Source organism: Panthera uncia, chromosome B4, assembly GCF_023721935.1.
Source record: "Panthera uncia isolate 11264 chromosome B4, Puncia_PCG_1.0, whole genome shotgun sequence".
NCBI classification, from domain to species: Eukaryota; Metazoa; Chordata; class Mammalia; order Carnivora; family Felidae; genus Panthera; species Panthera uncia.
The window spans coordinates 91,105,924-91,131,551 of NC_064809.1; the positions used below are offsets into that span (position 1 = coordinate 91,105,924).

At 36.0% G+C, this 25,628-nt stretch overlaps 1 protein-coding gene across 1 annotated transcript in view; it reads left to right on the forward strand.

The window, feature by feature from the left end:
- RAP1B (RAP1B, member of RAS oncogene family) overlaps positions 1 to 25,628 on the forward strand; it is a 43,561-nt gene that overhangs the window by 592 nt on the left and 17,341 nt on the right. The gene's annotated exons all lie outside the window — the stretch shown is intronic.

The window sequence follows — 25,628 nt, forward strand, 5'->3', positions numbered from 1 at the left end:
CCCCACACATTTATTAGTTTAGCAAAGCATTTTTGCCCTGCAACTCTTGTTCGGAAGGAACATAAGCAGTTCTGTTTTTTAACGGGGTAGAAGTTGACACTAAATGAACATCGTGATTTTAAAATTAATTCAGTCTAATTGGATTTTTGTTTTGCTGGTAGCATCTAATATATATCGAGTACTTACAACTTAAAGCTTCTAACTTGTAAATTTTTGACTTTTTTGTAATTAGAAAGCTGTTTAGACTTGCTCAACAAAACCTTATCTTAGCAAGAAGTAACTAAAAGAAGGGAGATGTTCATTTAACTTCAAAGTCCTATCACTCCTGAAAGCTGACTCTTGAATAGTATTTGAGTCATAACGGAGTCATGGGACTTTTTAAGAGCCGGAAGGGACTATTTAGGTCATCCAGTCCCACGCTCTCATTTTATGGAGGAGGAAACTGAGGCCTAGAAAAGATAAGATTAGTTAGTGGCCTTGCGGACTTTTAGGACAGTATGTAGTAGAGAAACTGGAAGAAGAAATAAAGTATTTTTATAGTGAATTACATTTTTACAGGATAGTAATCATACACAAAACGATTGGTACCTTAGTCAAATAGTGTGGAAGAACCACTTGGGTAGTTTCATTTCCAGATTTTAGGAGAGGAAATTGACAGTCACGGAGGTTAAATAACTTTAAGGACACAGAACCCTGAATGAGTGTCTTATTTGAGCCCATCTTTGCTTTTAAACTCTGCACTGCACCAAGTGTTTTCACTTGGATTTTCTTGTTTGGCATTCACAATAAATTGTGATGTTGTCTTATCTGAGGAAGCCCCAAAGCAGATCTTTAAAACACCTGTAGCCAGTTTTGTTTTAATGTTCGAGGTATCAATACAACTGAAGAGCCCAATAATACACTGGCTGAATTTAAAAAATGTGATGGGGGCATGAAAATAACTGCTCTGTCTTTTGCATTCTCTCCGTAATACCCCCCTGCTCCATTCCAGGAAAGTCCTCTCTTGCTATGACACCTATCACTTCCAACATTCTGCTACTGTTCTGTTGTCATTATTCGTATGATTTTTGTTATCTTTTACTCTAAATTGTAAAGTCCAAGGACAGGATGTCTTCTTTGTATGCCCCAAAGCACGTACATTGCACATGTACGTGGTACATTGCACATAGATAATACCAGTTTGTTAAATGTAAGCATCGTGAGGGGAGGAACTGATCCATTTCATTCACCATTATAATCTTAGTTCTGAGAACCTTGCCTTTGCACATAAGGGTTTAGCATTTAGGTAGAAAAATTAATTGTAGTAAACACTTAAGAGAGACTGTTTGGAGAGCACTTTGTCTTCCTTCAAAAATAAACATTAACACATTGGCTTTGGGATCCTTTTAATTTTACAAACTGATTTTCATTTTATCCTCAAGATAATCCTTAACTATAAAATTCCAACATTTCTCTTTGCTATATGAAAGGAAAGTAAGCCTCCATGCTAAGGGGCATCTATTGAGTTGTAATGAAGAATTAATCCTAAAACTTTGATCATGTACATAAATATCATATTAAGTGTATCTTCAATGTAATTCAACTTTTTAAAATGTGCCACAAACAAAAAGAAATGCCAGTATTCCATACTTGCTAGCTTTGATGTGTTTATTCCTGATGTTAGTCAAATTAAGGGTATATAGCAAGTGATTATTATTTCAGTAGCAATTTAAAAAGAATTTTTGTTCTGCATTAACACAGGATCAAGAATTTTTAAACTGTTTCTAAGGAACCTTAAATTTATAAAAGAAAGAAATGAACATTTAGGGAAATGTACCAGGTTTTAAATAATATTTAAATTACCAAAAGAAAAAATACTTGCAACATGAACTGCAGAATTTCCATCTGGTTTTTATTATGCAGAACAGTATCTGGAATATAACTATGATTAAAATTATTTGTATTTGAGGTACTTGAGTACTAGAAATATGTTTACTTTTAAATTAAGAATCTTAGTCTTTCTAACCACAGAGAGTAATTAATGTTCTGATTCTGGATTTTTACATTGAGCTGGCTTCTAAAGCTTACTCTTGTAGTTATGCTATTTTATAATTTTGTAGATAAGCTCATTTATATACCTTATATATTTAATGTATGTAACCAGTGAGACCTTTTAAATTTAAACTGGATTCTGATCTTATGAGATAATTTGCTAGGTAGTTTTTTCCAGTGGTGAGGAATTGAATGTTTTTAACTGTTGTACAGATAGACTCAATAAAGATATTAAAGGAAGAGAACATCTATTTAAAACAGTTATAAATAATTTTGATTGCTTTAAATTATTGACTTGGAATCAGCACCTTCACTACATTATAGATCTTGCTGAATTTTTCAGTACTTGCTCTGAAAATTTATCAGTAAATATGTACTTTTAATAAAATAGACATTTTTTCTTATTCAAAACTTAGCATTTCATTAAATAACTTTTTCTTGAAAACATACACAGAACTGATGGCCTCACTGGTAGATTACCTGTTGCTTTCCTCTGCTTTGTGGGAAGAGAAAAAAGATGAAAGAAAATCTGTTTTGTCTGTGTAATAGCAGTTTTTGGCAAAGGCTTCTGGAAAGGAAATGGAAAATGTTATATAAAATAAAGTTCTAATTATCTGTGTCTTCTAAAATTTATACTTCTAAAGTTTATACATTGGAATATATTTTTCCAAGTCACTTTATTCTAAAAAAAATTGGGAGACTTTCTGAAAGTTAATGGAACTGAGGATATCGATAAAATAAAAACTGTAAATATAAACTGTTTAATTAATAGGTTTTTGGTGTCAAAGTGGTATGCATATTCCATCCAACTGTTACCTTGTGTTTTAAGGTTGCAGTGAGAATATTACTATTTTATGCTAACAAAGTTATAGCTGCTACTTCTAAGATTTATAAGTTATGTTTAAGTTACTTGATAACAAAACTGAGGAATCCTTTGGTAATCTTGAATTCTATACTGTACAAATAATAAGGATAGGGATGAAGTATATAAATATGTGTATATTTTCTTCTGCTCTTGAAATTCTTCAACTTGAAATTGCACTGGGTTTGTATTGGTAAGATTGGCTGCATTTTTAAATGTTTGTCTTTTTAATTTTCTTGTTAAAGTGTTTTAGAATGCAGAAGAATACAAAGAAGACAATATGACTTATAATTCCACCAGTACAGTGAAGTTTTAGGCAAAATTTGTACTTCCCTTTCTGAAGTTTTCCTACTCGTGGTTCCTCAGTGGGAAAAATAACATATATTAGAGTTGTTGAGGATTTTTTTTTTTTTTTTTAAGAGAGTGCACACACCGATGAGGGGCAGGGGGAGAGGGCTTGGAGCCCAACACACGGCTTGATCTCACAACTGTGAGATCATGACTTGAGTCAGATGCTTAACCCACTGAGCCACCCAGGCATCCCTTGGGTTGTTGAGGATTAAGTGGAGTATTATCCGTAAATTATTATAGAGACTATACTAATGTAGTATTCGTTCTTGTTCTATAAAACTTTTATTCCTCTGTAGCATTGCTTCTTCCAGCTGAAGTTGATTTTTAAGACTGTTATTAATGTATGAGTAAGGACTAAGACAAAATCATTGTGATTGTGAACAGCGTAACAAATTGTCTAGCTCAGTGGCTTTCAAAGTATGCTCCAAAGAATCCTTGGGGTTGCGTGAACATTTTCAGGAGTCTGCACATGTAAAACTGATTTTACAATAATACTGAGATGTTCTTTACCTTTTTTACTGCGTTGACATGTGTACCAATGGTACGAAAGCAGTGGTGGGTAAAATTTAGGGCACCTTAGAACCGGTCGAGTCAGAGCACCACACTGTATTCATAGTCATTGTATTCTTCACTGCCATGCACAAAAAAACAAAAACCAGAAACAAAAAACTTCACTCACCTAAATGCACTTGAAGAAGTAAAAAAACAAAAAAAAAATTGTTTTTTTGTTTTTTAATCAAATCTTGGCTCTTGTACATATTATTTCAATATACTATGACAGAATGAAAAGATTGCTTGAAACACTATTTTTGCTGGCATATTGAAGATATAACAGTTGTCTATAGGAAAAGCATTTGCGTAATTTGAGTTGCAAGCTGAACCAGCCACTTTTTTCATGAATACCATTTTTACTTTAAAGAATCCCTGAAAAACTACAGTTATTCAGACTTGGGTACTGGGGAGACATTTTCTCCATAATAAACAAAATGAGCCTGTTGCTTTAAGGAAAGGATCAACAGTATTTATGGTCAATGATAAAGTTCCAGTTTTCAAGTGAAAATTAGAATTTTGGAAAATTTATATCAGCCACTGTGCTCTTGACAGCTTCCCAATATTTAGAAAAATTTTTCTGATGATATTAGTGATGTTAAAGAAGATAGTTTTTTAAAAAGAATATATAATGTGTCAACATTTGAAGATCCACATAACTCTGTACAAGCGTTTTCTAAGTGACCAATGCATGATGTTACAAAATCATGCATGGGTAAGAAATCCTTCCATTAAACCAATGGATTTTAATATTCCGGCAGATCTAAAGTTTTTTGGTAAGGTTTCCGTTCCAGTATATTGCAACCAGTTGTCAAGTTTTGGTGTAGTATCAAAGGAGAATATCGACATTTAAGGCTGCTAAATGTTTCCATCTGTGTGGTTATTATTCACCTTTTTGTACACTCATTTTTCCATGCTTTGTTCTCAGTGTTTACCATCTTTGATTTATGTTGGAGGGGAATGTAAGAATAGGAACCATAGATAAATGTGAAGCCATGTTTTCATGTGCTTCATCTTGAAATCTCTTATTAATATGTAGTCATTTTAGGTTGACTTTTTTAATAGGCTTCTTGAGCATTCCATTCAACTTTTGATCATAGTAACAGATTAGCTGATTATTATTTTTTAAGCCTACTTCTTGGTTTTAATATTTGTTTTGTACACCTGGTAATTCATCTCTACATAGATTGTACGTGTGCCCAAATTCTGACGTAACCTTAAGGTAGTTTTTTTAATAGTTGACTTTCATGATTTTAGAATATTTAGTAGCTTTCCTGTAGTAAAGCTATCAATTTTCTTCTCATTTCAAGTTTAATAATGTCTCTTTGACCTGAGAATTTGCTGTGTTGTCTACCTTTAGTGGATACATTTTAAAATGTATGTATTTTTTAAATTTTAGCATGCACAAGGTGGGGAAGGTAAGAGGGGGAGAGAGAGTCTTTATCAGGCTCCCCACTTAGCATAGACCCAAATGCAGATCCCACGGCCTTGGGATCATGACCTGAGCCAAAATCAGGATTCCGATGCTCAACCGACTGAACCACCCAAGAGCCCCTTTAGTAGATACCTTTAAAACAAATGTAAGTTCTTCTGAAAGTTCTTCTTTCATGCTTGTTTAGGAACAGTTGTAGCAATCCTTGTTAAGGATTTTTATAAACTTCATATCATAGAACAGCTCCAAATCTTTTATTTTTTTTATTTACTGTAAAGTTTATTTATGTTTGAGAGAGAGGGAGAGAGTCCCAAGCAGCTCTGCACTGTCAGCACAGAGCATGATGTGGGGCTCGAACTCACAAACGGGGAGATTATGACCTGAGCAAAAACTAAGAGTCAGACACGCTTAACCGACTGAGTCACCCAGGCACCCCAGTTCCAAATTTTAAAGGAGTTTTAGGCTAATCTGCATTCAGTTCAAGTAATAAGTTTCAGATTATGAAAGGTGGGTAAGTTGTAGCTTATACTGTACTTAATTTCTTAGAAATTTAGTGCCAGTTATTTCCCTAGAGATAATAAAATGGATGTGTTCTGTGAAGAGTAGTGAGTCTGAGTTCCACTGTTTGAAAGAACAGCGTTGACAGAAGAGGAAGAGGCAGAGGCGTGGAGTGGTGTAGAGGAGTAAGTGTAAAAATGCTAACTTTGGGGTAGCTTTGAGGAGTAAGCATTATAGAACTCCTGCCTACAAAAGCTAATTCCACAGTGAGGGGGAGGGAATTTAATAGGAAGCTTTAGTTCTCTTTATATTAAACAATTACCTGGTCAGCTGTTCTGAACTAAGGAACATACTGAGATTATATTTTAGGTTCAGGACACCCAAATTAATCACAGTTAATAGCACTGGCTATTGCTTATGCAGTTTTAGTTGCTAGCTGAAAAAAAATTTGTATGAAATTTCCTCTATTTTAGATTTTCTTATACATTTTTTTCTTTCAAAAGTCCTGTCACCTTCATCATCTTCAACAAAGAGAAGACAGGATGTGCAAGCTTTTAAGAACAGAAGAGCATTCATAACATTTTTCTGTTGACATGAAAGTGATGATGGTGATAATAGGCAGTGAAGAGGTAGAAGGGCAGGAAATAGTGCAGAAAAGAGTAAGGAAGATGATTAAGACGTTCTCTTTCTAATGATCAAGACTACTGTTAACTGCATTCACTTTAGAGCTCTGATTGAACAGGAATGATAAACACTTTGAAAAGCATTTGTGATGTTTTAGTGATTGATCCATCTTGTCTACCAAAGAAAGGGTCCTAGGTAGAAGATAAATTAATATTAACTATCTGAGAGTGTGGGGTTTAAAGTAAAAGTTCCGTCACTAAGCAGTGTGAGCTGAGAGTACTTTTATTCCTCAACAGACAGACCCTTTATGTACTTTCCTCTGAACCTTCAGGTGCTCAAATTGGACACTTACTTTTCGCATAAGTTTTAGCTGATGACTTGAAGCTTGAGGGGTAAATTTGAGGAATGATGTGCTAGTTTTCAGTAGTTGCTAGACCTTTGATTCCAGCCTGTTAAGTAGCGTGGCTTAGTGATTATAATTTTGACCTAAGCGTCTCAGGCTTCTCTCTGGCACTGGCTGTAAAACCTTGAACAAGTTAACTTCTCTCTTAGGACTTATCTTTCCATAAAGCAAGTTTGATTAAATGGCTGTTTAGGTCTTTTTGAGCGCTAAAATCCTGTGTTTCTGTGGTATTAACTCTTGTTTAAGCCAGTCCTCTCTTGTTTGACTCCTACAGGAGCTTCCTAACTTGTTTCAGTTCTTGTCTTCATCTAGCTCAGTCTACACCTAGAATTTAAAAAAAAAAAAAAAAAAAAAAAAAAAAGGAAAATCAGACATTTAGGACCCCCCCGTCCCAATTCCCCCCCCCCCCCCAGTGTCTTAAAATAGAAACCAGATCCAGTTCTTGCTTATTTCACAACTTTATCTCTTCTCCATTGTTAACAAAGCTCTATCCGTACTGAACTTCTTTCTGATCTTGACCCAACAAGCCCTTTACCATCTTTTGAGATTTGGGGTTTACAGCTACTCTCTAGTGTGATCTTTCTCCCGCTCTCTGTAGTTCTGACTCAGTGTCAACATTATATCTTAACTCAGCTGTACATTTACAGGGAAGTTTCTCTTGATCACCTTATATAAAGGAGTATCCCGTTTATTGTCGTCATAGCTCTTATCATAATCAGTAATTAACATTTATCCACTTATTCTCTCTTGCCCTCTAAACTGTTTCAGGAGGCCAGGAATACCATGTCACTTTGCCACCACAATCTCAAATGGTTAGCCCAGTAACTGGCACATAGTGCTCAACAATTTTTTATTTTAATGAGAAAAATACATAAAGTATTCCGTAGTTTATCAGTTCCCATCATAGACCATTTACACTAATTTTTTTAAGTGTTATATCTGTTTCCAACTATAATTCTTCATTATTTAGGGCATCTGTCTCTTGAGGACTCATTCATCTGACTGAATGTTATTGAGAGCTAATTGTTCTCAGTTACTATATGTTAGAATTAAATCACGTAATTATGCACAAAAGGTTTTAGCAAAGACATGAAAAGTTAATCTGAAATTTAAATAGCAGTTCAAAATAATAATAATTGATACCCAAATGAGTGATAGAGATGAATGGTTATAGAGTCAGAGGAATAGTGAAAAATCTTAGGCTCTACTAGTCCAAAAAGACCTAAAAAATGAGGTGGGTATGATCTATACATGATATCAAGAGAGAACGTAAGGTTTAGACTATCAGTGAATCAGGGTAGGCAACAATACGGAAATTAGAAAATGCAAAGTTTTTCAAAGAAGTGTTTTGCTATCATAGATGTTTATGAAATGAATTATAGGCCCAGAATCCCTCACTTAGAATTCTTGGTCCCAGGTGTTTTGGAATTCAGAATTTTGTGGAAAGATTTGTTTTGAATATTAGTAAGAGTATTCAAACTCTTAATATTTCTAAAGTGAAACATGAATAGTCACACTGAATAAGATGAATAAAAACTTTAAATAGCCTCATGGTAGTACTTAGGTGAGGTTTTGCTCTGTAAAAAAATTATATCTTCTATGAAAAATGGATCTAAAATTGTTAGAAAGACTTTACTCTTTATTACTTTGTGTCTTTGGGGAGGACATCAGGGTCTGAAAACATTAGCTTAGAAACAGTCTCTGCCAAGCAATTCTTTTCGACACAGATTCAGGCTGGAATGCCCTGTTGAGGGTGATGAGTCTCTTAAGGAATGGGAAAACCACCTAATTCCTTAGAATCCAGTTAAATGTTTGGAAATAGTGAAGATTCATTTGTGTATATTGGTGCCTGGAACATAATAAGTGGTTTTTTAAAAAATGTTTAATGATTGACAGCTCATATATTAGCCACAATTTCTTAGTAGATTTTTAAAGTCTTTTAAGATATCATGTAGTTTGTCTCCCAGTTCATAAGGTTTCTAAAAATTACATGATACATTTAATTGTGAAGTAAGAGTACAATAGGAGGTTGGAATAGGAATACTATATAGGGCTGACTTGATCTCTAAAAATCCTTGATCCGGAGCAGGGTGGGTGGTGCCTGGGTGGATCAGTCGGTTAAGCATCCAGCCCTTGATTTCAACTCAGGTCATGATCTCACAGTTCTTGGGATTGAGTCCTGAGTTGGGCTCTGCACTGGCAGTGTGGAGCTTGCTTGGGATTCTCTCTCTCCTCTCCCCCGCCTTGCCCATGCATGCATGCTCTCTTACACACATGCTCTTTCTCTCAAAATACATAAATATATAAAAAATAGAAATCCTTGATGGAATCACTTGTTTTTGACAAGGAAGGAAGGAAATATCTGAAGATGCTTCTTTGGAACTCAGAATTGATTACAGAAAGTCCCTGCATACTTTTTGTGGTTTCCCCATGTGCACTCCTTATTCTAACAACCTAATTAACACCCAAACTTTGGTTCTCATTGCTTTTCTCCATTCATTTGGTATATACGAATGTCCAAGAATGCAAACATGTATATGCTATTTTTTGGATACTGACTTCTATTTCTTAGAATTGCCAAGACAGGCAAGTTCTGAAGCTACTTTAAAAAAAAAAAAAAAAAAAAAAGTACTTACTGACCTACTAATTATGCAAGTAAGTGAGTAATGTATGAGAAAGCCAAATACAAGCATTATTTGTGGCTTCCAAAGTGTGGCATGCATTTTATTTTTCTAAATGGACTTTATTTTACTCAATAACTGAGAGCATCTTTGAACAAACTTACCATGGCAAAGTGTAAAAGGAAGAACTTAAATTAGTTAAAAATAACTTCATAAAACAATTAGTTGCATAAACTAGTGTTGGCATTAAGCAGCTAGCATAAACTGCTGCTTACTTAGATTGAGATACTAAAATTACAAGAGAAAACTATGGGAAGTACCTCTGCTTCCACCGTTTTTTTTGTTAGTTGGTTAATTTTTCTCCTCTGAACTTTTGGCAGGTTTACTAGGGAATTTTCCATTAGGAATGTCCTGGGCTTGAAATTTCATTTAGAATGTAACTTAGTCATGCAAATTATGAACCCACAGTCTAAATCATGGCATTCCTCTTATGGTTTCAAATGCATTTGAGGGCAGTCACATTAAGCTTTGTCATTTAATCCTAGTTAGGAGGTTAACAGTACAATGAAATAAAATATTTTTTGCAGTCATTTATTCCTTCTTTCATGGAAGACACTAATTCTGTTTCTGAATTCAGCCTTATGTTGAAACAGATTGTAAAATTACGTTTTTAAAAAAATGTTCCCCCATCCTTATAGATGGTGGTGTTTTGTAAAATTTGAGTGTTTATATTAAAAGAAATAGTCGTGGTGTTCTTCCATTTATGAAGACAGGTTTGGTTTGTTCTGGAATCTACCCTTAACTTAAATTCTAATTTACCTGCTAGTACTAAAGCACCTCACTTCTGATTTCTTTTACCTCTACCCTAACAGCTCATAAACTGTAGTGTAGCATTTGCTTGAAATATATGAAAGCAGATATTGTATCTAACAAATAGGGATGTCTCTGTGGTTGTAGTTATCTGATTCTGCAACCTGTTCAGAAGACTTTATTAAGCATCTTTGGTGTTAGTATTAAATTCTGAAATGACAAATCAGCAAACTTGGAGAAGATGTGGCTTCACCTAGGAACAGAAAAATACATCATTAGCTTTCTTACCCCCAATAATGGTCATCTCTTTGCAGTGGTTGTTTTCTCTTTTTCTGTGACTTGTGAAAGTTGAGACTTGTGACATTGAGAGCAAGTTATTTAAATTACTGAAGAATCTGATTTCTGGAGACCTGAGGAACAGAGAGACCCTCTTTTTCTTTACTAAATTGGGGGACAGTTATTTGAAGGCAAAAAGATGAGTAAGACAGTCTGTGGTGAATTGACCTTTCTTTGCTAGGAATGTAGGTCTTAGGGACTTTAGGAAGAACAAGGAGGTTTTATCAGAGTCTTTCAGAAGTGCTTTTAAAGACTTATGCGTGCTCACACACAAACACTTAAAATCCCTACTATGATGAGAGGTCATCAATATGATAACCACTGCTGTAATACCACTTAGCTCTTGTAGGCTTCTGGGTCTTCAGATTTAAATTTGATCTGATCTTGAGACCCTCCTTGTCACCATTCCCCGCAGTGGTTTTGTTACCTCTTCCCATATCCCATGCATGGCTCCTTACTTCCTGTCGTTCTGGGGTGTGGCCTATATGGGCCAGAGTACATCTAACAGAAATGTAATATCTGCCTTAAAATGTCTTTTATAGATACACAGATGTGTGTGTTCACATTTACCTTTAGAGAGACCAGTGTCTGAAAAGACACAGATCTAAATTTTTTTTTTTTAACGTTTATTTTTGAGACAGAGAGAGACAGAGCACAAACAGGGGAGGGTCAGAGAGAGAGGGAGACACAGAATCTGAAACAGGCTCCAGGCTCCGAGCAGTCAGCACAGAGCCTGACGCGGGGCTCGAACTCACATACCGCGAGATCGTGACCTGAGCCGAAGTCGGACGCTTAACCGACTGAGCCACCCAGGAGCCCCGAAAAGACACAGATCTAAATAAGTCCTGTTTAACAACTTGCTTTGTAGAAAATAAAAATGCTGGAGACTAGTTTTCCCAGCCTCCTTTATAGCTAGGGTGCAAGTACTTGTGGTAGGTCCAGCAAACAAAGGAATTTTATTTTCTTTTTTAATATTTATTTTTGACAGAGCGTGCGCGCACACGCGCAGGGGTAGGGCAGAGAGAGAGAGAGGAAGACGCAGGATCCAGGCTGTGAGCTGTCCACACAGAGCCTGATGTGGGGCTCGAACTCACAAGCCATGAGTGAGATCATGACCTGAGCCAAAGTTGGATGCTTAACTGAGCCACTTAGCGCCCCAACAAAGGAATTTTCTAAAATAATCTAAAGGGAAACTTTGCAGAGCTCCAGTGGCATGAATCCTTTAATATTAAACTGTTTGCTCTATTAACTACTTCCAGAATCAAAGGGGGCAGATTTAATTTAGCTTCAAATGTAAAAATGTACTTTACCCAACATGCCCTTTTCAATTTTATCTTTAAAGCTTGATTGAGTTTTGGGGTATATTGGGGGCTTATTTTCTTGCCATAGGTTCCCCTGGTAACACTGTTTAATCATCCTTAGGAATGGTTCTAAACAACTGAATCTGTTGACCAAGTGAATAATGAATGAATATTGAATGAATGAATGAATGTTGTAAAAATGAGCATCAGCAACTATGCCAGAATCCAAAGTCATTGTTTTTGGTAGACAGTCTTCAGCATTCAGGCAAACCATTCTCAGTGATTCCTTTCACGTTTTTTGGGAGGAGAGAGTGTGCGTATTATTTTGTGGCTAATTAATACATCTTTGTAAACTATCAAACAGCAGTGCTAGTTATTTAAAATAAAGTTTTCTGCAACAGAAGTTTTCAGTGTTTTTAGAGTTACAACCCTATTTCTCCTCCTAAACCACAGTAGTCATTGATAATTAAGAACTGTAATCTTTCCCTTTGAGACCGGAGTTGGTCTCAGAATCCTTCTCAACACTGCACTCCAGGATATTTTGAGTTGTTGTTTGAGCTAAAACCCTTTGGCCACCAGTGAATTAGTGGACAAGATCTATCCTTACTTCGAGGTTCTAGCTTATAGAGCAGGTATCAGCAAACTTTTTCTGTAAAGTGCCAAATGATAAATTTTTAGCCTTTGTGGACCATACAGTCTCTGTCACAACCATTCAACTCTACCATTGTAGTATGAGCAACCATAGACAATATGCAATTGCGTGGCAGTGTTCCAACAAAACTTTAATTATAAAAAAACAGACAGTAAATGGGATTTGACCTGAGGTCTGGAGTTTGCCAGACCCTAGGGCAAGAAACTGGTTTTGATTCATTCAACAAATAATTGCATTCTGTATTCCAGCTGTTAAGTGCTGGTTACGCAGCAATTAACTTCACACTTAGATCCCTGGCCATGAGATATTTAAGTCATAACTGAATATTATGTACTTGGATGGATCCAAAGCAGCTTTTTGAGGAAAAGTATGGCCTGCCCTAGGAATCTGCCTCATTTGTCAATATAAGTGAGATCTTAACGCAAATACCCTAAGTGGTGCCATGTTGTGTGGTAGCGGTATTAACTAAAAGTAATCTCAGTATGCTTTGGATGTCACATGCTATGGCATCAAAGTTAACATCCTGTTGTAAAAAATAGCCTTGATGTGTATATCTGGTATCTGCACTGTGTGCACATAGTAAGTACATAGTATTCCTACAGTCTTGTAGAATGAAGCTGAAATTACTGATTGTCTTAACTTTTTGTCAGTCTCTTGCAGTTTCTTTCCTCCACACAGTACATTATTTCTGATCTCTTAATTTTAGTTTTCATCAACTCATTATAGGTTTTTGTTGCAAACCGGTGCATTTTAAAAGTAGACCATATTTAAATCATCTTAATAAAATGCTTAATATTTCTAGATGTATTGTCCAGCCTTCTGTTAGAATTATTTTTATTCATTTAAAAAGTACCTCTAGTTTTTTCAATATTGGTATGTTTCTCATCAAAATGTCTAGGACTGTTGCTTATAAAAATGAGACAAGGTTTCTAGGGCTACCTGGGTGGCTCAGTCGGTTAATCATCCCACTTTGGCTTAGGGTATGATCTCATGGCCCTGCATCAGGCTCCATGTTGACAGCTCAGAGCCTAGAGCCTGTTTCATATTCTGTGTCTCCCTATGTTTCTGCCTCTCTCTCTCTCAAAAATAAATAAACATTAAAATTTTTTTTTCTTTAAAATGAGACAAGGTTCTTGACCAAACTCAGAGATCTATATTATGTTAACTGTATGTAGACCTTCTTGCTGTTTTTATTTTCCCATTTATACCCTGAGATCCATTCAGACTGTGCTTCCTATGGAGTCTACTCATATTCCTACATTTTGTTGCCTTCTGTGCCTTTGCTTTCACTTTTCTTTTCTCTAGTATGTTCTTTCCTATTGAAGTGCCGTGCCGTTTGGTCATTTGCCTCCTTCTTCATAAATCTCTCCCTGACCTGTCTTCAGATTTTCACAATATTTTTTGTTTCTTTTGATATTTTTCATATTTTTATGTCATTTTTCCTACAAAATTGTAAGCTTCCTGAGACCAAGTATGTTTTGTTCATCTTTGTAACCTTCATTGTGACTTTCACTTAAGGCATATTCAAATACTAATTAGATGAAAGGTACTCCTAATTAAGCAAGGGACAGTGTTTCTTTATGAGAAACGTCCCTAGACTTGTATCCAAATGAGAAAACTCGTGTCAAGATATACAGTAAATTGTAAATGCAATACAAATATTGTCTGTTCCCATATAAACACTCAACTTGGCCCTTATGCATAGTGTCACACACAATTTGGTTTTTAATTTCCATATTTTATTTCAGAGAAGAGTATGATTCTGTTGCAGAAAAAGATAAGCTATGTCGTACCCCAAGTTTGTGCAAGATGTTTTCTAAGCCTTTGCAGTTTCTTTTGTTTTCTTTCTTTCTTTCTTTCTTTCTTTCTTTTTTTTTTTAAGAGAGAGTGCACACATGTGCAAGCAGGGGAGAGGAGCGGGAGGGAGAAAAAGAGAGAGAGAGAGAATCCTAAGCAGGCACCATGCTCAAGGTGGAGCCTGACCCCACAACCCTGGGATCATAACCTGATCCGAAATCACGAGTCAGACACTCCACTGACTGAGCCACCCAGAAGCTTCTCGTATCTTTAAGATTGTGAAACATAACAGAAAGCAAATTCATATGAAGATGTATTCCTACTAAGATGAACAACTACCTTGATTTGCTCAGAACTAAGGATTTCCTGGGACACAAGACTTACAGTGCTAAAACCAGGACTTTTGGTAACCCTGATTCCACTTTATGCTGTAGCCATCTCCTTTGCATATCACTGTTGGCACAGTTTCTAAGAAGTGTAGTAAATGCCTGGTAACTAGGTGATTGGCTTGGCAGGAGGAGGTGTTGGGGGCACTTCAGCTTTTATTTTTTAAGTTTCTGAGTATTGGACATTTTTAAATGTTCAAATGAAGATACAAAAGTGCACTTGCTTAATTGATCTATTTAGGAATATATTTGTGTATGACATATCATTGGTGACTTTATGAGAAAGTGGTGCTGCTCAACTTTTTAATTTAAAATTGCATAATCTGTCAGATGATTAATGCTTTATTTCAGTGCACTGTATTAAATAAAGCAAAGTCTGAGGTGACCTGAAATTTTTCTCTTAGTTCCCTTTACAGTGGTTTGAGTTTTGCTCATAGATTTGCACTGCAGAGACTGTTTCTAAAGAAATGTCTAGGATAGTCTGTGCCTAGTCATTCCTTTGCTGGAATTGACTTTTGTATGTCCTCATGTATATAAGTCAGAGAAGTCCATGGCTGAAATCTCTCTAATAGCAGGTATGTAACTTAAAATTACCAAAAATCTTTGCAAGTTTTATCAGCAGTTAAGCCATAGTAGCTTAACTATTCTGGGACATGCACTGTGCCTTGGTGGTATTATTGGGAAAGAGCCATTCAAAATATTGATACTTTATACCAAAAGGACATTAATGACCTGGTTTCTCCCCCTTTTCCTCCCTTCCTTCCCCCCCCCCCCATTTTGTAATGATTAAATTTTTAAACTGTACCTCTTGGGGCTATATGTAAAATAATAATAGCATCTTTAATTTGACTAATCTGTTGGCTAAAATAGGCTCTTCTGGAATAGTTTGCTTGGTTGTTATCCTCTTTTTTTCTTGTTTTAAGAATGTGAATAGAATCCTCTGATGTTGTTTTAGCTTTTTATGGTTCTTTTTGCCAGTCTGTGAGACTTGCCAGCTTGTATCTTGGACCACATTGTTGTAGAAAAATTACTTGTGCCTTTAGAGCAAATGTATCCCAACATTATATTCCTATATAGAAATGTAAAGATCAGATTTGAGCGATGAAAAAACTTGAGAAGACAAGAAAATGGAAAATTTTAGGTTGAAGTTGAGAAAGAATGGTGTTCTTTTCACAAAAGAAGGAAGGAATCTGTACTTTGCTTATAGTAGTTTTGGCTGATTTTTAATAGATAAATTTTCCTGTAGACTAGATGTTAATAAAAGAATGTGAAGTAAACACTGGCAGTGGTGTCACCATAGCAGTACTTACTTGTTTAATCCTAAAGAAATGAGAAAATAGGATGCAAGATATTTACTGCCCTGGTCACAAAAGGCTTCAGATAAGGAGGAAAAGAAGCAAGTGTAAAGACACTATTTGACACTTTGTGGGCAAATGATTTTTATATGTTATGGTTTATTGTACAACACAAGTTTGTTACTGAATATTTTGCCCCAAGATACTCATTAAGCCTAGGAAGGCTTTTGGTTTTGTACAGTATTAATTTTTTCTATTCATAAATTGATAAAAGCCTTCATCAAATCAAAGATCATTTGATGAAGACTTAACTAAAACTATAAACCTTAAAATTGAGATTTGTAGTCATCTAAATGAATTATATATTTCAATTAATAAGCTAGGAATATTGAGTGGAACATTATACATGGTACATTTACAGTCTTGCTAAACAAATCGATGTTCTGTTCTATGCCTGAAGCCTTTTGAATACATTGAGCATCTTCTTCCTAATCTCTTTAGTAATAAATCCTACTACCATGTCTATACCATTGTCAGGTTTTACCCCGCCATCTTTTAAGACCTATTGTAAAAGATAAGATACTTACTGAACCAAGTCTGTTCTTAGGCTCCCAATCTGGTTTAATGGCCTCACTATCCATGTCTGATCATGCTGTATCCCATCCCATTTTCCTCAACCATCTAGTCAGTCACCATGTCCTTCTCTCACTGCCCTAACTTAGGTCACCATCTCTCACCTGTGGTAGCTTCTTACCCAATTCCCAAAATTCAGAAAACTAATACTCAGTTTCTGAAACACAGATATGGTCATATCATTTCCCAACTTGCAAACTCTTTGTCTCAGTTTCTTGTCGAATACAAGTCAAACTCTCAAGCTAAGAGGGTCCCCTTCCTTGTCCATCCACTCCCCCCTCCCTCCACACCATGCATTCATAATCCCTTTTCCCAGAATGTCCTCATTTCCTAGTGAACTCCCCTACTTCTTTAAAATATCCACTGGTCTGGTTTAAATATCCATATAGTTTTCTTGAGCCTTGTTCGACATGTCTGTATAGGCAGAGAATTCTCCTCTGTGTACACATAGCCCTTTGTTCTGTAGACCCTGCTTGATTGTGAGGTAACAGTGCAAACACTACATTGTATTTTATTTTATTTATTTATTTTTATTTATTTTAGAGCACAAGAGCAGAGGCAGAGGGGGAGAGAGAGAATCTTAAGCATGTTAGATGCTTAGCACGGAGCCCAACACAGGGCTTAATCCCACAACCCTGGGATCATGACCTGAGTTGAAATCAAGAGTCGGATGTTCAACTGACTGAGCCACCTAGGTGCCCCACGAACACTACATTTTAATGTCTTAAACCAACAGTTATTCTGGGGTATAAAGTCCACTAAAATGTAGTTGTCATATTTTTTTCCCTCAAATTTCTAGCTTGTCCTACCTCTTTGTCTTCACAGTTAAAAATAAACTAACATCTGTAATCTGGTCATTGAAATTCAAGTGTACAACATATTAATGTTTTCTCTTCATGTTTGCCTCTTGGATCCACCACCCGTCCCGCCGCACTTTTTCATTGTAGGAAATAATGAGGGCTCTTATAAAGGAATGAAGTGGAGAGAATGGAATTGATTTCAGAGATGCCAAGGTAGAATGGATCAGATTTGGTAATGGGATGGATAAGAGAGAGTGACAACTCCCCTAGATATACAAGTTCCTATAGTATAGTATGATTTTGAGGTACTGTAGGTGCTTCAAATTTTGAGCACTGTAAATAGGTAGATGGGATTTTAAAAATAGCAAGTAATACTGCTTACTATCTGTTAACATTTGCGTATTTCATTTGAATATTTAAAACTTTATGAAGCAAATACTGTTATTCTCATTTTCAGATGAGGAAATGAGGCACATAACCTCTCATTTAAATGAGAGGTTAAATAATATGACCAAGGTCATTTAGCTAATAGTTAGAACTGACATTTTAGGAAATCAGATGTAAAATCTGTGCTCTTAATTCTTATATTTTCCTGTTTTTTCCCTAATTAAGATATAGTTAAATAAGGCGTGTGTGTATCAGATTCTAAATTATACATAACAAATAGTAAAGTTAATATCCATAATTCTATCCATATTTACCTAAATTATGTTTGGGAGACACAGAAGATCTTTTAGTCACTATGTATAACCTATAGAATTTACTACTAGATCTGATGAGGAAAAGAAGAAAAAAAAAAACCCTGACAGGTAGATTCTTTTTAATTTTTCTTTTTTTAACGTTTATTTATTTTTGAGACAGAGAGAGAGCATGAACGGGGTGGGGCAGAGAGAGAGGGAGACACAGAAGGGGAAGCAGGCTTCAGGCTCTGAGCCATCAGCCCAGAGCCCGACGCGGGGCTCGAACTCACGGACCGCGAGATCGTGACCTGAGCTGAAGTCGGACGCTCAACCGACTAAGCCATCCAGGCGCCCCAAGGTAGATTCTTAAGTCATGTCCAAAGAACTCTTGGGAGCAGAGGAGAGTTCTACAAATCCAACCTGTTGGGATGGATCTGATAGAAACTAACAAACAGGTCATCTTGAGCCCATATTATTTCTTCTTCTTTTCGAAACATGTTGGAATCTCCATTTTTTTTGTCACCTAACTACCTTGCTCTCTTGATTTGGCTGAGAAATGATCAAGTACTAAACTGAAAGGTAACTATAGTAATAACTCCAGTAATAAAACTAGAAACCATGACCTTATATTGCATGTCATAGTATATGTAGGAATAAGCTTTATTTACTGGCAATATTAATCCATGAAAAGAGCAAGAGAAAAATTTTTTCCTTACTTGAGGTATTATAAATGTAGTCAGAACAGTGAAATTGTTGGGTAGCCTACAAATTCTGCACTTAACTAGATTTAAAACTGATTCACAGAGAAGACCTTTCTCAGCAGAATATAAGATTGGAAACATTTCCCATTTTCCCCTCAAGAGAGATGCAGACAACTCAGAAAGTAAATATGATAAGTAATAGTCACTTTAATGGATTTTTGTTTATTTTGTAGTTCATTTTTAGTTTTATTTTTAAAAGAGAGTATGAGAGGTAGTGTTTGGACCTCCAAAAATAATTTTTAAATCTCAGAAGTTTTGATTTCTGTCATTGTGTCCAATGGATTAATACTAGGTTCTCCTAACATTTTAATTAGTTAAATTTATTTAGGAGTGCAAAGAGAACACAGCAGTCCTCTTCAACTGCTAAAATACTTCTTTTGGAGTTGGAGGCGGAAAGGAGAAATCAAATATCGTCTCTTCCAGAAAGTGTTCAGTGGGAGAAGTAATGCCACTTGACTTCAGGAACCAGTAGTTAAGTTTTTTACTTAGTCCTTTATTTATAATTTAAGATCACAGAATTTCAAGATGGATGGTTGGGGGTGGGTGTTGTAGCAAAATAACTTGAGGATAGAATTGCTTGAGTTAACCATTGTTTTTGGAAAAATTTTAATTTGACTATAGCTATTTGGAGACCCTATGACATTTTAATGGAAAGGAATTATGCTTTTTATTTTTATTTTTTTATTTTTAGAGAGACAGAGCACAAGTCAGGGAGAGAGGCAGAGGGAGAGAGAAAATCCCAAACTTCATGCTCAGCACAGAGCCCGATTCAGGGCTCGATCCCATGACCCTGAGATCATGACCTGAGCCAAAATCAAGAGTCAACACACTGAGCCACCCCGGCACCCCAAGGAATTAATGCTTTTTAAATATCACTTACCACTTTTCAAGGATTTGATTCTTACCATAACCTGCTTTTTACATTTATTAATGAGATTGATTTAAAGAATAAATCAGATTGAGGTTGAGAGCAGGTGTCTCTGGAACCTAAAAGTTGCTTTTAATACTCTTCCTGCTCCAGAGCATTTTCTTTTCTACTTGAATTACATTTCTACATGGCAAGTGTAAGAACTGATTTTTCTCAAGATTTGTGTAATTCATTCTCAGTTGGGATTCTTGACGTCTGTCAAGAATGTGAACTTAAATGGCAACTTATGTACAAAAGGTAACTTGTTTGTGGTCTCTTAAGGATCTAAATAGTTCTTTTAAAAAAAAAAAAAAAGGACCTGGGGCACCTGGGTGGGTCAGTCGGTTGAGCGTCCAACTTCAGCTCAGGTCATGATCCTACGGTTCGTGAGTTCGAGCCCCTTGTCGGGCTCTGTGCTGACAGCTTGGAGCCTAAAGCCTGCTTCAGATTCTGTGTCTTCCTCTCTCTCTCTGCTCCTCCCCTGCTCACATGCTGTCTCTCTCTCAAAAATAAATAAAGATTTAAAAAAAAAAGGATCTAAGTAGTTCTTTCCTTTGTTGGAAATGAATTATTAGTCTTTAGTCATTCCTTGATTTAACAAATATTTCTAGACCAAATTGGGGACAAAATAACGAGGAACTACTCTTCATCTCGTTGATGATAGTAATGATTAACACTTAAGACTTTCATAGACCATATACGTTTAATCTGTCCACTAAGTTTGTAAAATTGATATTATTGTCTGTATTTTATAGATTAAGACAAGCCTAGAATAAGTAACTACCCTCTGGTAAGTTGCATAGGTAGTCAGTTCTAGGGCTCCCTTCTTTCCACATTCCATGTTTACCACCCTGAGTGAGAGAGAACCTCATGTCCATACCCTAATCATAAATTAGTTGAAAAGGAGATCTTAATTGCACAAAGCATGTTGGACTAGCATGCCAGAACGAAGAAGAAAATACGGAAAGCCTTTGCACCTTGCCTTGGTTGAGTACCTGGTGGTACTAATGGATTTTCCCAGCTGAGAGCAGCCTGTGAATGTGTACATTGTCCTGTATTGTTTTTAGCCCCTTTATTTTATAATAATTAAGAAGAGGGAGGGGTGCCTGGGTGGCTCAGTCAGTTAAGCGTCCAACTTCGACTCAAGTCATGATCTCACGTTTGTGAGTTCGAGCCCAGTGTCGATCTCTGTGCTGACAACTCAGAGTCTGGAGCCTGCTTTGGATTCTGTGTCTTGGCGCGCTCTCTGCCCCTCCCTGACTCGTGCTGTCTCTCTCTCAAAATTAAGTAAACATTAAAAAAATACTTTTTAAAAAAGGGAATATAACATTAAGATACTTTTAAATGCTCTGTCTATATATAATTCTTCAAAGCCCTGGTATATGTAACAATACATTTTGGAATTGAAAGGGACCTTAGAGATCATTTAGTACAGAAGTAGAAAACTAGTACCAGAACCCAGATCTCCATACCTTAAGTAGATTTTGTTGGTTTTCACAATATTCACAACTTTCAGAATTTGAATGACTTCATCTATATAAGCATTCATTCTGCTCACACCATTTCCTAATATTAACACCTTCCTGCTTCAAGCATTTACATGCCTACCTGCCTGGTGTAAGGCATCTCTGTGTTCCGTTCTTCCTCCTTCCCTCTACCCTCATTTTACAAACAAGGATACTGTAAATTGAGAATAAAGTAGTTTACCTCAAGTTATATAACTTTTTAAATAGAGCCAAACTTCTTAAACCTTAAGATAATGTTCCTTTCTATAATTGTCCTCTTAAAAGACAGTACAAGATAGTATATAATCAAGTGCTAGAGTATTTGGTGTAGTTTGTCAGAAAGGGGAACTGATTGTGGACTGAGATAGTTCAAGAATACTTCAGAAAGTTTTCCTTGACACTACCCTCCTCAGAATTGCATTCTGAGTATTTGCTGGTCAGGAACATTCTATCCTGATCTGTGTATTATTCTTGCTACATAATGGTGGGGGGCAGTGGGCAGGAGAGGGCATCATGAATATCTTTGTGTATAAAGCAGAGAAAGGAAATCACTGAGGGGCATTTTGTACATATTGAATAATGGTACCTCATAATACCAACTACATTTAGATTGCTACAGAAATCCCATTTTCACCCATTAGCAGAGGAAGGGACATTGTAGCCATGACCTCTCCAGTGGATCCCAGACAGATCTCTGTGACTTTCCCAAATCCAAGTGTAACTCCAGCCACAAATAAATTGGCATATTACCCCACCAGAGATGTTGATTTAAAAGTAATAAACAGGAGGTGCCTGGGTGGCTCAGTCTGATAAGTGCCCAACTCTTGATTTTGGCTCAAGCTGTAATCTCACAGTTTGTGGGTTCAAGCCCCGCAAGACTCCATGATGACGATGCGGAGCCTGCTTGGGATTCTGTCTCCCTCTCTCTCCGCCCCTCCCCTGCTCGCTCGCGCTCTCTCTCTCTCTCTCTCTCTGTCTCTCAAAACAAATAATCACTAAAAAAAAATTTCTTTTTTTAATAAAAGTAAATAAACAATAAAGCCAAATGGTAGAAACTTATGTTGAAAACACAACTTAATCTATTCAAAGGGCTCATTGGGTACAATCTTTTAAATTAGTGAATAGTGTTTTGCAAGAAATGCAGCAAAGTCTAAGATATATCAGTCTGTTTCCTTGATCAGGAGTTGGTTGTAAGTCACACAAATTTTAAGAAATCTGTATAAGTAATTACAATTAGAAATCTTTACGTGTAAATGACATACAATACCCAAAAATTACCCCCTCCTAAATTTTTATGCAAATTTTAACAAGTATTTTTTATTCAATTTATTTATTAAACCAATTTAATTTTCTTTTTTTTTTATTTTTTAAAATTTACATCCAAATTAGCATATAGTGCAACAATGATTTCAGGAGTAGATTCCTTAGTGTTTAATTTTCTTCATTTGTAATCTTAGATGATTAGAGAAGTAATGTGAATCATGCTTCATATTTATAATTGTGTAAGTGCCTGCTTGTTGTAGAAATTACATTTTTTTGCTGAAGAAGTATAAGTGAGAAGTGGCACTATTAACAGCACTGAATTCATTTTGCATATATACAGCATTCTTACCGGTTTAACCACCTGAATAAATTGAGGATCTGAGAGTCCCTTATTAATTTATTACTTAGCATAATAGGTGAGTTAACAGATTAAAGCTTGGTTCAAATGCAGATTAACATAAGCATATTATTTTTTTAATTAGCAATTCATAACTTCGCTTTCAACTTCCACACTTCATTTAATTTTTACAAATAAATGCCATTATTTACAAGGAATGCCACAAAATCATATGTAAATCAACCAGATCCCATTACCTGTATTAGAAACTCAAACTAGAATGTTTCACATTTGACCACTAGCACCATAATTTTTGGCATAGAGTTTGACCAAGACCTACTTCCCCATTGCTGATACATCTTCATTTATCATTTTCTTGTGGTGTTGCCTTTAACTGCTTGAAGGTTTTAAAATTTCTTCCAATGTAGATTTTTTAGATCATTATGAAATAGTTTTAATTGCACTTCCCATTTCTTCAGATGACAGTCCATGGCAATAACACCTGACAACTAGAATTTTTAATAATTTCTAATATCAAGTACCCTAATTTTACTTTGTATCTTTTTGTTTCAATCTGTATTTTCTGCTGAAGTACAAGAAGATACAACAAACCAGCCAGCTTTTCAGGATACAAACCTTTGCTCCTGGCATGCCCGTTAAAATACTTAGAACTTAACTCCTTTGCCACCCTACTTATCTTTTCTTTCTAAGTAGACTTTTTTGGCATGCTAATTAGCATAAGGATAAATATCTCTTTGACAATAGAGAGGAAAATGTTTAAAATTTCAATATTTACATTTTTAGAGTAAATATTGTCAGTATTTATGTTGATAGTTCTGTAAAGCACTTAAAACAGTATGTTTAATTTTGTAATTTTCAATAATACCTCTTAGCCCTTTTTCAGAACAAGCACAGTAGTTACTAAGGTTTAAAAATAGCATTAAAAGAATTTTAATTGGTTCTTTTAAGCTTGCCTGTTTGTTTTCTTTAAACATGCACTGTCACCATCAGTATATTATTTATCAGAAAGATACTTTTCTCTGGTAGTAGCAGTATTATAATTATTATTCATTGTGAATTGAATGACTCAACTTGGTATTTTTGAGTTTCTAATGACCACTTTTTAAAAATGCCAGTGATTATAAGGGGTGCCTGGGTGGCTCAGTTGGTTGGGCGACTGACTTTGGCTCAGGTCATGATCTCATGGTTCATAAGTTCAAGCCCCGTGTCGGGCTCTGTGCTGACAGTTTGGAACCTGGAGCCTGCTTCGGATTCTGTGTTTCCCCCTCTCTCTGCCCCTCCCATGTTCATGCTCTGTCACACTCTGTCTCTCAGTAATAAATAAACGTTTAAAAAAACTATAAAAATGCCAATGATTATCAACATTCTTAAATGATAGTAACATGGGGTAATTAAAAGACAACTCCACAACTCCTCTTTTGCCTTCAATTTTTAATTTTCATTTGCATATTTTATAAATATATTGTTTATTAGTAATTTTAAAAACTCAGGAAAAAACAAAAGTAGAAGAAAATGATCCCACCACATTATCACATACACATATCTATTTTACAAGTTCAAAAGGAATTAAAATTCATTTTACATTACCATCTCAAGATATTTCTGCTTCTAAAGTATACTGAGATTCTCCCTAGGTAGTCAAAATAACAGTCTGCAAAACTTGAGGTACATACAGTAATCTTCATTCACTTGTGTAATTAATGTTAAAGAGCAAAGATAACAACACTATTACAGAAATTTTTGTATAGTACCTTTTTTTTTTTTTTTTTTTTTTTTTTAGTTTAGGTATGTATTTGAGAGAGGGGGGTGGAGCACGGGCCTTGGGAGAGAATCCCAAGTAGACAGTGTGCTGTTAGTGAAGATCCCGACGCACAAACTCACAAACTGAGTTGGGCTCAAACTCACAAACCCTGAGATAATGACCTGATCTGAAATCAAGAGTCAGATGCTTAACCAACTGAACCACTCAGGGGTCCCCTAAAATGTGTTTTTTTTTTTTTTAAGTGCTTCTTAGATTTAGTAGAATATAGTAGGAAGCCTTAGAGTCTGTAGCTAAAGAATTACAATACAGTTCAGTTGATCTTAAAATATTCCCAACTGTTCCACTATTCCACTACTGGTTGTAGTAACACGAGGACTGAAATAAGGACAAAAACCCGTATATGGATGGAAAACAGTTTTAGCCTGTACATTGTGTCTCTTTACCTACCTAGAAGAAACTTTCTCAAACAAAAGCTGGACTGCTATTCCCTCAACATGTTTTATTGAGTGAGTAGGTAAAAAGGTAGAGCATGGATTCTCAACTGAGGTAACTTGAGCAACAGCTCAGAGGATTGCTGCTGTTGTTTTTATTTTTTTAAGTAAGCTTCATGCCCAGCGCATAGCTCAACGTGGGGCTTGAACTCGAGACCCTGAGATGAGGACTTGAGCTGAGATCAAGAGTCAGATGCTAACAGACTGAGCCACCCAGGGACCCCTCCTCTATTATTATTTAAAAAGCTATCTTCTGTTGATTGTTACTATGTGCATGGGATCCATGACTCTTACAGAAAAGTACTACTACAGGGGCCCCTGGGTGGCTCAGTTGGTTGAGCTTCTGATTTCGGCCCAGGTCATGATCTCACGGTCTGAGTTTGAGCCCTGCGTCAGGCTCTGTGCTGACAGCTCAGAGCCTGGAGCCTGCTTCAGATTCTGTGTCTCCCTCTCTCTCTGACCCTCCCCCGTTCATGCTCTGTCTCTCTCTGCCTCAAAAATAAACATTAAAAAAAAAAAA